This window comes from Montipora foliosa, chromosome 5, assembly GCF_036669935.1.
Source record: "Montipora foliosa isolate CH-2021 chromosome 5, ASM3666993v2, whole genome shotgun sequence".
Classification (NCBI taxonomy): Eukaryota; Metazoa; Cnidaria; class Anthozoa; order Scleractinia; family Acroporidae; genus Montipora; species Montipora foliosa.
The window spans coordinates 28,286,919-28,301,476 of NC_090873.1; the positions used below are offsets into that span (position 1 = coordinate 28,286,919).

General features: G+C 38.2%; 1 non-coding gene across 1 annotated transcript; it reads left to right on the forward strand.

Moving 5' to 3' along the window:
• Positions 1–935: 935 nt before the first annotated feature.
• Trnas-aga (transfer RNA serine (anticodon AGA)) lies at positions 936–1,008 on the forward strand. The gene has a single exon. It is a non-coding gene; the product is annotated as a tRNA-Ser (tRNA).
• Positions 1,009–14,558: the final 13,550 nt, after the last annotated feature.

The following is a 14,558-nucleotide window of genomic DNA, read 5'->3' on the forward strand; positions in this document are numbered from 1 at the left end:
GATAGGGAACTTTTGTAACGAAGGTAGGGAACTTTTGTAACCTGAGGCACTTTTGTAACCTCATTGGGGCACTTTTGTAACATCAGTAGGGCACTTTTGTAACGACAGAGGGCACTTTTGTAACGGCAGAGGGCACTTTTGTAACGACAGGGCACTTTTGTAACAGCCGTGCATTTTTGTAACGAACTGGCACTTTTAGCATTAACCTTGTATTCCATAGCCTGCTAGTGTGCATACTCTTAAGAGTTAATGCAGATTCAAGAGCATAATTAAGAGTACTGTCATCTTGGAAGTACTGAGTTAATTTTGCTGAGTTGGTTTTCTTTCCTAGCATTGCGTGTAGTTTTCGCATTTGCTTGTGTACAACATCCAACTCTTTCATTCCCGGTAATTCACATGATAAAATTTAGCGAAACCATCTGTCAATTCATCCAGTTATTTATTTGATTATTTATCTCTATAATTATGAAGGAGCAGTTTCAAGCACTTCATTTAGAAGCTGTAGTACACAATTCAGACATTTATGCATTTTTAAGGTTAGCTTCTTCTGCTTCGCTATTTAACCTGGTTGTTCAAAATCCGTTTAATGCTAATCCCAGGTTAAAAATTAACCAAGAAGTTTATTTCTCAACTCCCAAATGTTGTTCAACGCTGATATTTGGCGAAATTTTACATTAGAGAAAGTCAATCTTGAAAAAAAAAAAAAACAAGCAAAAGAAACTTTCAACCAAAAGTTGAAAAAAATGAATCCAAATTTTATGGTAATCCTGAATTACGTTAATCCGCTTTTGAACAACTGGGCCCTGGTTAGCAAGACTGGAACAATCAAACATATTTCTTTACACATATTAAATCATATTACAGAGTCAAATAACGACTGACAGCATAGCTCATAACTGCATCATAACTGCATTTCCCCACTGCTCACCATAAAGTCTCCAGTAGCTCAGTGGTTAGAGCATCCGACTAGATCACGGAGGGTCGTGGGTTCAAATCCCATCTGGGGATCGGATTTTTCCGAGTTCCCAGTGGGTTCCTGTCAACATTGAATATGTGTATATCATTCTCACATTCGCTCATATTTCTTTACTCCTAAGAAAATCAATTGAACGCCCATAATCTTTGCAATGTTCATAACTCACTGATATAACTTCAAATGCAAGCAGGTTGGCTATCCGACCATATCGAATATATGCATTTAACTGATGAAATCTTCCATCTTTGCAGGAATAAATTCAACTGAGCTTTAACAACTCAAATTGTAGGCAACGCATACCATGAAAATGGTAGCAATAAACGCAACAAAGCTCATTCATGATTATTGCCCATAGATGGCAGCAATAAACGCAACATAGCTTGGTCATAACTATGCCGATAATCTTCACAGCGTTTACAGCTCTCTGAAAAAAAAAAATCAAATGCGCGCACATTGGCTATCCGAACTTATGAAATATACACGAGTGATGAAATCTACCATCTTTGCACCAATAAATTCAATTGAGCTTTAACAATTGAAATTGTAGGCAAAGCCGACCAGAAAATGATAGCAATAAACACGACATAGCTTATTCGCATTATCCCCATAGCAAGCAGCAATAAACGCAATATACTGTAGCTTAATTATGATTACGCCCATAATCGTTGCAATGTTTAAAACTCACTGAAAATAATTCGAATGCAATCACATTGGCTGTCCCAGCTTATCGAATATACGTAACTGATGAAACATCTACCATCCTTGTAGCAATAAATCAATTGAGCTTTAACAATTGCAAACTTTGCATCACTGACACAAAAAAGAGCACGTTCTGCAGCTGAGGCTTTCTCCATGAGTTTCGATACCTGCAACGTTTTGCTAAAACAACAATCTCGCAAGCACTTGAATTCAAGTGTCGTAATCATGGTAAATAGCGGGATTTTTTAGGTCAACATCAAAAGCAGTTGTTGCTCCTTTGCATTTGCAAAAGTCTAAAGAGCGCTGATTTATTTTTTGTTGACCAAAAAGAACAAATTGCTATTGAAAAACATAAGTGACCCTTGGTTTTTGATGACTAACGTCGATCCAGTTAATATTTCTCCATTGCACAGTTTAAATACACAAGGATTGCCTGTTGAAAATAATCAACAGTTTTGAGAGCCACTCTATTACCAATGATATCATAGTTAACATTAACTTAACCCATCAAAGAATAAACTTTTTACGAACACTTGCAAAAGAGGATATTTAAAACAAATCGAGGCATTCCAGTCTGTGAAAGTTGTAATCACAGTAACTCCTGAATTCACCCAAAACTAGGCCCATTCACGTTGAGCTTGACACTCCCCTTTGGAGTACTTCTGACCAGGGAGTCAGGTAAGTTGGTGTCACGACGATAGGCGCATAAAACGCGCAAGGGTTGAAGAATGGCTCCCGTGTCAGGGTCATCCTTTAACAAGCGGAACTTTTTCGTGATCATGCTTTGTGATGATATTTCTCAAAAATAATTCAATAAATGAAGGAAGTGCTGTTTTTGTTACTTATTGATTCAAACAGATTTTCTTCATACACGATCATATTTCCTACCAGCCAATCAAAACGCGCGTCTGACAACGCATAACCAAATTCGTGTGATGTCACAGTCCTTGTCACAGCCGTATTTACACACTCTCATATAAACACAGCTATTCACCAATATGAGTGCGCATATTATCCTAATTATTTTATAAAATATTGTATCTTTTAATTTTTTACAATCTTGGCTCGCTTGGTTCATGGCTTTGCCGCCAACAGACTGTGCAAAGAAAAAAATCTTCTTGTAGCCATTCTGGGGTTCAAGAGGAAAAATGGGGGAGTTAGGATTTAATTAATAGCACCTTAACCACTGCGTGACTAGAAATTCGCCGGTAAACACCTAAATGAAATATAATTCTGAAAAATCTTCTTGAACGAACAATTTAAATATAATGGAAAGTGCATCCATAGAAAAATGATTTCACGAGATGTACACTTAGGCAATTACTAGCAGTCCAGCAGATGGACTTACAGATATGGTGCATCATATTTCGTGCTACTTATCGCAGTGTCTTGTGAATGCTATCTTTGTCTATGAAATGAATCAATTGTATTCGTCATATCCCTTTTGCTTTTATATATTCATGACCAAATTCTCAGTTTGTTTTGGAGCCTCTGGGTGCTTGTTTGACAAAGGGTGTGGTGAATCTATAAAGGCTATGAATATTAATTTAAAACGCCCCTCTGACCTCTCGTTTACGGCTTTTAGAACAGCACACAAGCAACATTCTGGCATGTAAACCTATCCCCAATACATTTTTCACGGTCATTTACCGCTGCAATGAGTCAAACATTCAACTGTGAATGAAGATATCCATATCCCCGATAATGCAAAACCGCGTAAAGTTGTTTTTAAACCCTAGTTCCTTTCCAAATTATAGAAAAGAGTTGAATTTCCTCTCACTTATTTCTACTGTACTATTGTTTATATTGATTGCACTTTTGTTTCTTATCTCTTAAGAAATCACATCGAAAGCACTTGTTGGAACCTCTAGCAAATAGGGACCTTTTGTAACGTTGCCAGTTTTGAGACATTGGCAACTAAAAAAATCCACCAAAAAATAAGAAAACATCCAATTCACTAAATTCTTTCTTTATTAAATTACCAAAAGACTTCTTTAACATCCCTCAAAATTTGGTTGATGTTGAATGTTTTAAAAGGGCTCAATCGCTTTTTGAAACCAGCGAAGCAAAAAACGGGCTTTTTCTGAATCGTGATTCTTTTCATGGACATGAAAAGTCAAACGTATACACGGTAAAATTTTCCGGGGCGCAATACTTCCATTTTAAATTATTGTGGTAATTGAGAGAATGGTGTGGCGTATATATGGTAAGGCAAAAGCCACAATTTGGTAAGGAAATGGATTTAAAAGCTTTTTAAACGGTGCTTACCACGGACAAGGGAACTTTTGTAACCTCCTTGCCATGAAAAAGGGTCACAGTCCCTTTGATTTTAAAGTGATTCATTGAGCATCGGTCTGCAAGGGGATCAGTGTTTAAGGTATCTACTGAAAAGTTGTTGTGCCTTACCATCTAAAACTGGGCGAATTATAGCGAAAGGAGAAAAAAGTTACAAAAGTGCCCCACGATGCCTATGGGGAGAGAGAGAGAGAGAGAGAGAGAGAGAGAGAGAGAGAGAGAGAGAGAGAGAGAGAGAGAGAGAGAGAGAGAGAGAGAGAGAGAGAGAGAGAGAGAGAGAGAGAGAGAGAGAGAAAGAGAGGGCAAATACGACGTGGGCGAAGAGAATGGCGAAGCTGAAGGGGAGCCCTCGGCAAAAAAGCGCAAATCTAGCTCAGGTCAACCTAATCAGTTTATTGTTGGTTAAGCTGGCGTCCTAGAACAGGAGGTTACTGAAAACGAGCAGACTGACAAGTACAGACCTTTAAAATAAAACAAATTTAATTTTTCTGGTTTCAGTTTTCCATTTGAACTTAAAGAAATATAGGGAAACATAAAAGGAAAAAAAAAAAAAGAAAAACTGCAACATGGTGGCCAAACGAGTGCAACATGTTGGATTCAACAATGTTGGATGATGTTGCACTACCAAGTTGGACATTTTTAGCCAGGCCTTAACGACAAGAAACGTAGTAGTGGACGAAAGCAAAAAAAAAAAAACAAAACCTCTACCCTTCGAGGCCCCCACACAGTGTCAGTCTTTTCACCAGTTCACCAGTTCCCGGTTATTTTTTAGAGAAATATGACTATGATGATGATGATGATATTATAACAGAGTTTTCGACGTCTTGCCCTCTGTAAACCCTCTGCTTGTGTTGTAGGCTTGCTGTAGAGAAAACTCGACATATAGGTAAAATAAACAACAAACTACTGCATTTTAAGTTAAAATTTAATAAACGATCTCTGGCTAAAATGATTAAAAACTACGAGCTTTCGACTGCCCGAACTGCAGTCTTCGACGGGTAAAATGAATGATAAGAAATCGATGAGAAAATTTAAATAAAAACGTACATTGCAAAATGATGAGAATGCAGAAAATTTATGAATATTTGTTAAAAAGAATGTTGTATTGTTGTATTGGTCTCCCGAAGAAATGGAGTCATCGTTGTTAATGTTTACAGAAAGCCCACCCATACAGACAGATACTTAGATATTTATTCCCATCACAACAGGCAACACAAGGTCAGCACAGCATCAAGTCTCCTGCACAGGGCTCTAAATCTACCCAATTCTTCTGAAGGAAAAAAAACGGGAACTTAATTACGTCCAGGCAACTCTGGAGTCCAACGGTTATCCATCTATCTAGCTTTATCAAAAGCATACACGCTAGAAAGACTCGAGCTTCTACAACAAATGTATCCCCGGAGGAACTCGTTGGAATGTTTTTCAAGATGGTTGAACCAACCGAGTCACGCAAGTCTTTCGCTTCTCTCCCTTACATCAAAGGAGTATCTGAGCCTTTGACACGCATCCTCAAAAAACACGATGTCACTGTTGTAAACAAACCATTCACAACTTCCGACCTTCGATGGAATCGCAGACCAACGTCGTATACAAAATTCCCTGTACAAATTGTTCGTGGTGTTATATTGGGGAAACCGGCAGAGCTTTTAATACGCGAAAAAAAGAACACTTCAGAAACACCAAAACTGCGGCCAAAGGCTCTAGAATTGCTAATCACGCTTGGTCCAACAACCACGCCACTGATTTCGAAAATGCGTCAGTTATTAACAAAGGCACTTTTAGAACGAGGAAAACATTAGAAGCGTGGCATACCACAGTGACACCCAACGCAGATAATTATTCGTGCCCTTTACCTGAACAATACAACATTCTTTTTAACAAATATTCATAAATTTTCTACATTCTCATCATTTTGCAATGTACGTTTTTATTTAAATTTTCTGACCGATTTCTTATCATTCATTTTACCCGTCGAAGACTGCAGTTCGGGCAGTCGAAAGCTCGTAGTTTTTAATCATTTTAGCCAGAGATCGTTTTTTAAATTTTAACTATGTTTCATCCTGGCTGCGGCCCTTCAATATTTTTACTGCATTTTTCTTCGTATTTATTTATTGAAGTGTCTCCCGAAAATAGTCGGAAATGGCATTCCCGAGACCCTAAATCTCACACTTTTCAGGTGGAGCATGCCCCCAGACCCCCCTAGTTTGGAGCGCCTTTGATAGAACATTGGCGCGAGCATAAGCCAGCGCACATTGATAACATTGCGGATTTTTACTGACACCGAGCTTAATCTGTCAAGGAATTTGCTATTCTCCTGAACGAGCGCGGTGAGCCCCTCTTTTAATAGTGTTATGCAATTGTAATAGGTACACGGAAAACATATTTTAAGGAAAAAAAAGTTGGACAGTGCAAGTTGTGGTATTTATATACAGCTATTTTGAGAAAGGTTGTCGGAAAAAGTGCGCGCGACACGCGGCACGCGGTGATTTTAAGTGCACTGTTTTTCAAAGAAATTTAAAAGAATCGTACGGGAGGCCATTGATATATGTTTGCGAGTGCTGAAGGAAAGTAACAAAAGTAGGTTCGACAGCTACAGTCGTTAGAAACAGTGTATTGATCATATCCCATGTTACCTTTCGGGATTGTCGCGTGCACTTTATTCTTGACAAACTTTCTCGAAATAGCTGTATAAATGAGGTGAAAACTGCATGTGGAGCCAGACACTAAGTGTGAGATGATGATATTGCGGCCCAATTTGCTTACATTTTTTTGCAAGCTCGAGCAATTTGAAATCACTTTACTGAAAGAGTTTGTCCCAGACAAACAAGTAGGCTCAAGTTTTCAGTAATATTCAGTTCCGGTTGATCAAGTTTCAAACGCTTCTCGTGTAATTCCGAAAAAAAAAGAGAACTTCAAATAAAGGGCATGCAGCGCGAAAACAAGCACGGTGACCCCATCTATTTACTGCATTTTTAAAGTATCCTGTGCATATAAGTATCAAGTTTGCCAAGTTTGACAAAAATCTGGATATGACGTCATTTTCAAGGGAATTACCTTAAAGCTGTGTACGGCCCCAAGACACTGTTGCCCCGGTTAAGAATGCAGATTGAACTCAGCTATTTACAGACACGAAAGAAATATATGAGACAGATGGAAAGAGCATTTTACCAACTGCTGAATCAAGAAGGCAACGTAGACAATGATGCAAATGACCACCTAACTGCTCGAGAGATAATTGTGCATTTGAATGATCCAATTACCATGGAAGAACTAAAGGAAGCTGTAAAAGCTGCTAACATTGCTAAAGCGCCTGGTCTAGATGGCATACCAGCTGAAGTCATAAAACATGGCGGTGACGGTCTACTACAACAACTGTTTTCCGTAAAGTGCACTAGGTCAAACTGCTTGCGTAAATCCAAGGCTGGACTAACTGCACACCTAAGAACGTGCAACACGCAACACCAGCGCTAATTACTCTCGGCTCAGTCAACATCAAAATCGATATACTAGCGGAGAGGTGGAGCATTAAATTAGCATCGCCCAGGTCATGGGCTTGAATGCAGTTGGAGCCACCTGAATTGTCAACATGAGACAATTGCTTCAATTTTCCAGATAATCGCAAGGATAATTTGTCTCTTTCGGAAGCTATTGTGTTGGAAAGCATTCCCAGAAGCTGATGAGACTAGTGTAACCACACTTGCAGATCTGGGTAATATCACGCAACCCACAGGAAAGACCGCTGCCGGAATCGAGAAATTAGTCTGCTTGCTGTACCAGCCTAAGACACTTATTACCAATGTTAAAGACCAATGCAATCCTCCATCTAATTAAGAAGCAAGGTTCCAGTAGTCGATGTCAACGTCGCGAAGCGAGACTTAAATGTACCGATCTCCGAAGCTACAATATTGCTGAATGTGATGGAAACGCTAATAATGATGCTGATGACGATCATCATGAGTTATCTGATATTGATAATGTTGATGATGATCATAATCTACGCGGATGATGATGAAGAGGTGGAGGAGGAAGACGAGGGAGATGAACAGGATACCTTTTATCCTTATCAAGGGGTTGTGAAAACACTGCATTTGGTAGAATCGACTTAGCTGTAAAAAGTAAGCGGTGCAAAATATGCCACAAGACATTTTATGAAAAAAGGCTCCTTTGCATGTTATAGTGGACACGAGATCAAATCTCGATCTACTGTTATGTTACAGAGTTGTCTGAGTTACACTGCAATAGATAGTTAAAGCAATGTTGGGAAAATATGTCGACACAAACAATTATTACATTCATTATGTGAGCCATCATTATTTGATTCAAAAACCATATTTTCAAGTTCAAGCGATTTTCTATTTGTGGAAATTTGAAAACGCAGTTAAAGTGTGGTTTTCTGTTTGACAAATTGTCCAAAATTTGCTCCGAGGCCAAGCAACGGTGAAGACTTAAAATGAATTCAATCGGCAACAAACTTAACACAAAATAAGAACAACCATTCTCTTCCATTCCTATTTAGATACTTTTTATGGACATGTTAAAATTGTGATTTTCAAAGCTCGTTAAAGAACATCCTCAAAGTACGCATAACATGCCGGCGGAAAATGGGTGATACTTAACGCGATAAAAATGTACATGGTATGTAATTCTTACACTTTTATGCTTCATATTCTTCAACTATTGCTATTATTCGTTTTCTGCGTAAAGGTTTGTGCTCGAACTCGGAACGCTTCCCTCCGAAAATAGCAAAAATGTTTGTAACCTGAGCGAGGTAAATCACGCAAAATTTAAACGCAAACTGATAATAATTCTTCATATAAAATCGTTGAACTGACTAATTTTCGGCTTGTAGCTTGGCAGGCTTTAAAAAATACGAAGTAATCCTTTAGAAGTATATATATGTTATTCACCGGCCGGGAGGTCCGTATTGGGAAAAACTGCGCCCGAGGTCTCGAGTACGGCCCGAGGCCTCAGGCCGAGGGCCGTACTCGAGACAGAGGGCACAGTTTTCGCCAATACGGACCGACCAAGGCCGGTGAATAACATTTTTATTTATTTCTAAATTCTATTTTTAGAAGGTAGGAGAAACTATTAAGAAAAACATTGAAATGGCTTCTTCTACATTTCGCCAAGTTTGTTGACTTTTGAAAGCGAAACTTCACACAGTGTAAAAGTATTCCTGAGCAATTCAATTTATTGTACATTTGTTACTGCTCTATTGCAAAAAACAATTAAGACAAATTGAAACTTCGTTCTTTCAATTCGCAACTTTACTCTGCACTTAGCGTAGTTGGTTACCATGACCGTGGTCAGGAGATAGGAAAATACTGCCCGCTCCCGGAATCAATCAGATTGCAGGATTCTCAGGATACTGCCCGCTCACGATCAAAGAAATAGATAATAAAAGTTACTGGAAATCGTATTTGAGGACAAAACAAATTTGAATTAATACTGGTTTATGCAAGTGACTTTTCTATCACGATTTGAAAACTGAACTTAATACAGCATTAAATATGTTTAGTTTTCTGCCAAAAGACATCTTGATTCACACGATAATTTCATATTTTAGGTACAAGAAATGTACTCCAATGCAATGCGAAATGTATCGAAAATTATTTTTGTAATTTTTTAGACTAGAGTTTCTTTTTTCGTTTTTCTTTTTTTTAACGCACATAGTATCAATTTCACTGAAATTCATGAACGACTTGGCCGACGGTTTCATTTTAAGAGCACGCTTTTGAAAGGTAGTAGTAGAGCAAAAATATGACAGAATTTTAAACCAAATCAGTATGCATATGTTACAAAATTGGAACGCATTGCGTACGTGTGGTAGTGCAGTAACACAGCGCTTTGCTCAGTATTGTCAAGTGAGCTGCGTTTTGTCTTCCACGAGATTCAAATTGTCTTTGAGTAATAGGTAGCCGTAATAGTACACGATATTGTTTTAGTATCGTAAATCATTACAGTGCCATGGTAGATGTCTTAGATCAGTAAAATAGTCCCTGAGAAGACAAGTGGAAATACTAAACCCAGAAAGGTTGACGAAAATAAAAAGGAATCGAGAAACATTGGCCTCGAGGCTGACATGTTGATCATTCTCAAGTTCCCTTACAACTTCTTTTTCACAACAAGGTTAAACGTGCACTCTGTGCTTAAGGCAATATTTCACTAAAGTTAAGAATAGAATAGAATAGAATAGAATAGAATAGAACTTTAATAGGATCATCCTCGAAAGGTTTTTCAGACACTATTTACAATGACTTGAATACGTTAAAATACTAAACTACTTAAGTTATAAATAATGAATAAAAGAATTTGTGGTCACATTATAAAAAAGGCCCGCTCTGTAAGTTGCCCTTTTATAGCTTGCTTGAAAGATTGCAAGGAAACACATTGCTTTATGTCGTTATCTAAGTTGTTTCAAACATTAGTTCCTTTATATGCGAATGTGCGTTGGCCGGTAGCAGTTCTATACAAAGGTATATGTAATAAATCACGATTGCGGGTGTAGCAGGCATTGATACTAGAGCGTTTAGGGAATTTATCTTCCATATTTAGTGCGAACCCATTCAGACATAACGCGAAAAATTTTTGTGGTTGTCTCTATTTCCGGATTTCGACGTCTTAGCAAACTAGTGAGATCACTAGCAAAGTGCACAGCTTTCACACAACAAAAGGAAAAATGATAATAATAATAATAATAATAGTAATAATAATAATAATAATAATAATAATAATAATAATAGTAATAGTAATAATAATAATCATAATGATAATAATAATAATGATAATAATAACAACAACAACAACTTTATTTACAGTGCGACCTAATAAAGATTTTTTAAAAAACTGTCCGTCAATCAGGATGTGTGAATATGATTGACAGTCACACCTCCTAGCAAAGTTCGCACAGTTGTAAGAATCACCAGTTGTGCATCAAAGTGGGCTACTAATTCTTTTGTACATAGTAACTAACTACTAACTATGTTTTGTACGGTCTGAAAGCAATTTAGCGATCTACCCTGTGTCCATGATTAAAATTTAGCTTAATGGAAGATCAGAAGTTTGCGGGCGGTGATCAAAACCTAAAAGACTCTTTATCTGAAACTAATTGAGCGTTTATGTCAAGCCCACACGAGATAAAGATATTTAATTTTGGATTGACTCTGGCCCTCCGTGAGTAATTGTATTTCTGCACGTCCCGTCACTAATCTGAAGTGATTTTAGAACCCTAGAAGTTCTAGCGTGGACGTCAATTTCGCCTTACTTCCCGTAATCACCCATCTACTCGCCGAACTACAGGATTTAGCTGCCTCGATTTGCAAGTGTATTCAATTCTTTTGAAACTATAAGCTAAAAGCAAATCAACGCAAAAGTTGACGGGAACATTAAGAAATTTAATTTAGCGGCACAAGGAAAGAAAACATAATAGAGCTAGCAGAAGCGTCGGTTATGGTGATCGCCTTAAGAAAGACCCACATTGAAAGTTAGGCGGCTTAGAAAGTTCTGCCTTGGCTTCCCCGACCCATGACACTAAACTGAACTGTTTTACCAACAGAACTCGCGGTTTGGCGGGGACTAATTGGCTTCTTTTACCAGAGAATCTGTACCCGGATCATCCTCCAGAAATTTGTTACGAGACAGATTTTGTAGGCACAGCTTCAGTGTTTTAACTTCTTTATTATGGCGTGAAACTTCAGCAATCTGCGGTTGCCGGCAGCCAACTCTGTAAGAAAACTACTAAAAGCTGTTTTTGCTGAGCTGTGATTGGTTAATCAATACATTTGCTTCGAAGAACAAAGGTTACAGCCTGGGCGTATGATTACGTGCCCCGGGCATTGCTCCTGAACTGGGCGAATAAGTGAGTGTCACAAAAAGTTACAAGGTTAACTCTCCTGAGTAAAGCAATTTCGCGAGTAAGCTTTGGGTGCCAAATAGACAGCTATAGATGATCAAAGAGCTTGAAAAGTTATACAAACGTGATTCTAAAACCCTCAGCATCACAGGCGGAAAAAGCTTGTGGTAAATACTTTTGCTAGACACTTCAATCTTCAATCGGTAGTTTACACCAACCCGTGCCGGCTAACCACGGGAAAGCTAACGTTACAGATAACTACGCTAAGATAACTTACATGGTTGGTCTTACGGACTTATCAGAAATAGCCGCTAAAACGGTCCTCGTGTTTCCAAACAACATCAGCGGAAATCTGGCTTTTTCCTAATGCATTCACTTAAATTAACTGCGAGGGACGAGGTTGTTTGCCACAATTAACTTGCAATTGGTTTGCACGTTTCAATTTCCTATGTTTGTTCTTAGCATCATGCATTTAGAACTCTGCATACAATAACGCGATCTTGAAAAGATTGATTCAAATATTATAAAATATGCTTCAACATATGCCCTAAATAAAGTTACTTCCACGTGCTAATACACACTGAGTACAAATTACATTCCTTTTACCTGTGGTTTGGAAGTTTTAATAATAATAAAAATATTTCTTATATAGCGCCTATCCAGACGTGATCTAAGCGCTTTACAAGTCATGAAAAATTAAAAATTAAAAATTAATTCATAAACGAAAAGGTTATACAAAAATTTCCTTGAATAAATAAGTTTTAAGTCGTGTTTTGAAAGTCCGGAGATTATCAGAGTTTTTTATTTGTTCTGGGAGATCGTTCCAAAGTTGTGGCGAGCCAACAGCGAAAGCTCTAGATCCATAAGACTTCAAATTATAGCTGGTAAGGGTTAAGACGGAGCGATGTAGATGAGCGGAGGGTTCTTGAAGGACGGTAGAGACTTATCAGTTCTTGTATGTACGAGGGAGACATCTCATGCAAAGCCTTGAAAGTGAGAATTAGATTCTTAAACTTTATGCGTTCATTAAGTGGTAACCAGTGTAGATCTTTCAAAATGGGAGTAATATGGTTGAATTTCGAGGAAAAAGTTATTAAGCGCGCGGCGGCGTTTTGTACATACTGTAGTTTTTTAACAGCATATTTCGGAAGATTGTACAGAAGGGAGTTACAGTGGTCAAGTTTGGATGAGATAAAGGCATGCACAAGTGTTTTGGCAGTTTCCGTTGATATACATTTTCTGATACGTGATAGATTACGAAGGTGATAGAATGCAGATTTACATACGGTATTAATATGAGGACATGGTACTGTCAAAAGTGACACCAATATTCCTGGCAGTTTGAGAAGGCTGGACGGTGTCTTGACCAAAGCAGATTGACGGCAAGCAGTGCTGTAGTCTAAATTTTGAGTGAATAAAGAGGAACTCAGTTTTTTCTTTATTCAATTTTAGTTTGTTGATACTCATCCATTTGTCCAAATCAGTCAGGCATAACTCGATACGTTCAACAGCCTCAGTCAGTTCCAGGTCATTATTTGTTGAAAAGGAAACGTAAAGTTGCGTATGGTCAGCATAGAGGTGAAATTGCAAGTTATGGTGTCGAAATAAATCAGCTCATGGTGCAGTATACAATAAGTAGAGGATAGGTCCAAGCACAGAGCCTTGGGGTACTCCACAGCTGCGGTTACGAGGTTGTGATTTATTCCCATTAATCAGAACAGATTGAGTGCGACCAATAAGGTAAGATTAAAACCAGTTGAGAGCAGTTCCGCTGATTCCAAATTTAGAGTTTAATCTATTAAGCAGGATTTCATGGGCGACGGTGTCGAAGGCAGCAGACAGATCAAGAAGAAGAAGTATAACGCACTGACGATTATAAAATAGCACGCATGACATCATTATGCACACGTACAAGAGCAGTTTCACAGCTATGGAAAGGCTTGTAGGCCGACTGTAGTGGCTCGTGAAGGTGGTTACTTAGCAAGTACTCATTTAAGCGCACAGCCACGACTTTTTCAATGATTTTTGAGACTACTGTAAGGTTTGACATCGGTCTGTAATTTTTAAAGACTTCGTGATCTAAAGAAGGTTTCTTGAGTAGAGGTGTAAGGACAGCAGTTTTAAGAGAAGGAGGCAGATAACCAGATTCCAGAGATAAGTTAACGATCTTACAAAGTGTCGGTAGAAACATTTCAAAGTATTCTTTTATCAGTGCGGAAGGAAGTGGGTCTAAGATGCATGATTTTAAGACGATCTTATGAGCAATCTTAGACAATTCATCAGTAGATGTAGGTGAAAAATTAATTAGTTGGCATTTTAGTGAAGATGAGTCAAAGGTGCAGAAGAGATCAGGAGTCAAGTGAACTTTAATTTGATTTAATTTGATTCAGCGAAATTGTTTGCTAATGCTGCAGCTGACGAGCATGTTGGAAGAAATTTCTCTGCCTTTCTTTGTAAAAGACGATCAACATTGCGAAATAGAGCTTTGCTATCAACACGGGCTTCATTGATAAGATCAGAGTAATAATTCATTTTCGAGGTGTAGATAGATTGTTTCACGACAGTGCACTGATTAATATAGGCTTGATGATCAGTTTCAATATGAGAATGGCGCCAACTGCGTTCAAGACGACGACAGATTCTCTTCTGTTCTCTGATGTAGTTATTATACCAAGGAGCCTTGGGCCGGATTGTGATTATCTTCGTACGCAAGGGTGCATGTTTATCCAAGATAGT